A 3,075-nucleotide genomic window follows, 5' to 3' on the forward strand; every position below is an offset into this window, starting at 1 on the left:
GTGGCAGTCTCTCATTGGTCCTTCTTGGAAGGTCCTGTACGTGCTGCAACTATTTAAGGTTCGCATGGCCGCATGGCCATGCGCTAGTATTGCTTTTATTTATGTACTTTGCGCCAGTGTGGTCTTGTATGAGTGTGTTCAGGGACCCGGCTGAAATAAGCCCCTAGAATGCTGGCACCTCCAGCGAGGAGTTTGTATGCTTGTGTGTTCAGTGACCTGGCCGAAATAAGCCCCTAGAATGCTGGCACCTCCGGCGAGGAGTTTTGTGTGCATGCAAGACCACTGACTGTTCTTGTTTGGACAGTTAGCCTGTGCCTCTGTGGAGTCTAACAGGGCGCAGTGCTTTGAGTTCACGGCTGCTCTGTGAAGTAACAGAGTTAGCTAACACTGCCATTTAGTTCCGCTATTTGCTAGCAGCAGGTTCTCCTGCACGGTGGACCCCGGGCTGTGAACGCATCTATCCTAATAAAATACATACTTTCATTAGGTGCGTTCCGCTAGCCCTAACAGAGTGCACTGTTCCCCGAGATACTGCAATAACGGCTCAATGCGTGGAGTGGACAGAGCAAGCTCTTTTTCCATCTCCCTGTTCTAAAAATCCATTTAATATATGGTCCCCAAATAGGAGACGTATCAAATATTAAACTGATAAGAACAGATACTACACTTGATCTTGAGCAGCGACGACGATCTTAGTCAAAAGGCCGAGCAGCAATAACCAGAAATGGTTTTGCACTTGTGTCACACCCAGAGGTGTATCTAGCGTTTCTGGCACACGGGGCAAGAATTCATTTTGGCGCCCCCCCCAAGGACATATGCCCCCCGTCAGCCCCATCATTGCCCTCCCCTCCACACACACACCCACCATTCACTTCTCTGCAAATTCCCCTGAAGCGCGATACACACACACACCCAATACTGAGCCCCACACACACGCATATTCACACATACACACTCAAATACACACACATACACATGTTCACTCACACACACATACACACACACTCACATACACACACATTCACACACACACACACACACACACACACACATTCACACACACATACACACACACACATACACATACATTCACACACACACACACATACACACACATACACACATTCACACACACACACACATTCACACACACACCTCTCACCTCTCCTCGCGCTCTGTCGCAGCAGCTCCATTGCCTTCCTCTGACACAGCCGGCCGCTGAATGATGACGTCATCCAGCGGTGCATCTGTGTGAGAGGAAGCAAGAGGAAGCAGGAAGACAGATCGCTGGGCAGCGGAGCTGCAGGGATTTCTCCCTGCCCGCCGCAGCCACTCTGCAGGGGCTCCCCTCCCCCTCTGCACACGTTGGGAGCCGACACTCTGCAGCTTCTCTGTGCCGGCTGTCAGCTTGACAGTCGGCACAGAGAACAGCTGACTCCCAGACCGGGGGCGGCAGAATGCAGCTGCCGGGGGAGACACTGCAGACCGCCGAATTAGGTGGCCCGACTGCGCCCACCTGCCGGCTGCACCTGGGGCACATGCCCCGGCTGCCCCCCCTAGATACGCCACTGGTCACACCAAGGCCTAACACTGATACTGGATCCTAGCCAAAAGGCCGAAAAGTAATAACCAGAAAAGGTTTTGCACTTGTGCCACACCAAGGCCTAACACTGATACCCTTTGGGGAGATGGAGCAAAAGATTGCCCTGAGGAGGACATTTTAGCACACCGGACGCCTTCACAATGACAGTTCTGTTGTTTGTTCAAGCTGTGAGCCACTGGTTTTTAATCTGCATAACCCCACCTATTGTAACCCTCCCCCCTTGTTGTTCCAATGTGCACTACTGAGTGCCAGGAGGAGGTGTGTGAGAGGGAAAATCGAAAAACAAACAAGCGAGCAGCTGTCTTCTCTCAGCTCTCCTGATGCCGGGTATAGACCCTGCTGCCTACCTATCGCCATGCTGCCCGTTGCTGCTCCAGCAGCAGACTGAAGAGGACTGCCACCGCACTGCTTTTTATAGGCCAAGGGCCCATTGTGACACGTGAGGGTTCCGTGCACAGATTCTATCTAATGCAGGCAGCGCACCTGGTTGCTAGAAAGCATTAGAATACTCACACAGGTGTAGATAGGCAGCATATTCATGATCAGCACAGACACAATTTTTCCTTTTTTTAAATACATATGCACCAAATTTAAAAGTTAGTGGTCCACAAGAGGGAGACAATGTTTTACAAAAGAAATCATGCCGTCACAAATGTGGTATGTATGGCAGAACTGCTCATGAGTTACTTAAATTAAAGCACTAAGTACTGATAGCAAGGAGCCTAACTTTGCAGAGGATATATTTGCAACACTGTAACAAAGGCCAAATACGTGTCCACATCTTCACACACCGGTTGCAACCAGTAAAGGGAGCCAGATTGATTGATAGACTTCATATTGAATGCAATACAATGCTTGGCATGCATAGGTGAAAACAAGGCGCACACAAAATGCTTCAAATGGTCAAGTTAAGTCAAGCAAAATCCATTTGGTATCTGAAATGTGCAACTTTGACCCTGAAAAGAATTCACATAATGGGTTAAAACACAACTTGTGCTGCTTTCAATTCAATCTCTATTTGGAAGCAGGATCAGAGAAGGAGTGCACTGTTCCCCGAGATACTGCAATAACGGCTCAATGTGTGGAGTGGACAGAGCAAGCTCTTTTTCCATCTCCCTGTTCTAAAAATCCATTTATTATATGGTCCCCAAATAGAAGACGTATCAAATATTAAACTGATAAGAACAGATACTACACTTGATCTTGAGCGGCGGCGATGACGACGACGATCTGCTTCTGCTCCCTCTTTGTGCAGAGCTTCCTCCACTGCCTCGACACACTGAGCTGCTTTGTAAAGCACGAGCAGCATTGCTCTTGTTTGGAAGGGAGAACATGATGGAATGCATCAGTGTTTCTTGGTACTCCCGCATTTTACGCTCCTGGTTCAACGGTGTTATGAGGCTTTGTAAGTTGTCCCGGTAGCGAGTGTTACAGAACCCCCCAGTACCCAGAATATGTTGTGCAGTTATATG

At 48.9% G+C, this 3,075-nt stretch overlaps 1 non-coding gene and 1 pseudogene across 1 annotated transcript; both read right to left on the reverse strand.

The window, feature by feature from the left end:
* Positions 1-506: 506 nt before the first annotated feature.
* LOC143801328 (U2 spliceosomal RNA) lies at positions 507-716 on the reverse strand (annotated as a pseudogene).
* Positions 717-2,639: 1,923 nt separating this feature from the next.
* LOC143801338 (U2 spliceosomal RNA) lies at positions 2,640-2,833 on the reverse strand. Its single transcript, XR_013220919.1, has one exon. It is a non-coding gene; the product is annotated as a U2 spliceosomal RNA (small nuclear RNA).
* Between the last annotated feature and the right edge of the window lie 242 nt (positions 2,834-3,075).

The sequence above is a fragment of the Ranitomeya variabilis genome, chromosome 1 (assembly GCF_051348905.1).
Source record: "Ranitomeya variabilis isolate aRanVar5 chromosome 1, aRanVar5.hap1, whole genome shotgun sequence".
Taxonomy (NCBI): domain Eukaryota; kingdom Metazoa; phylum Chordata; class Amphibia; order Anura; family Dendrobatidae; genus Ranitomeya; species Ranitomeya variabilis.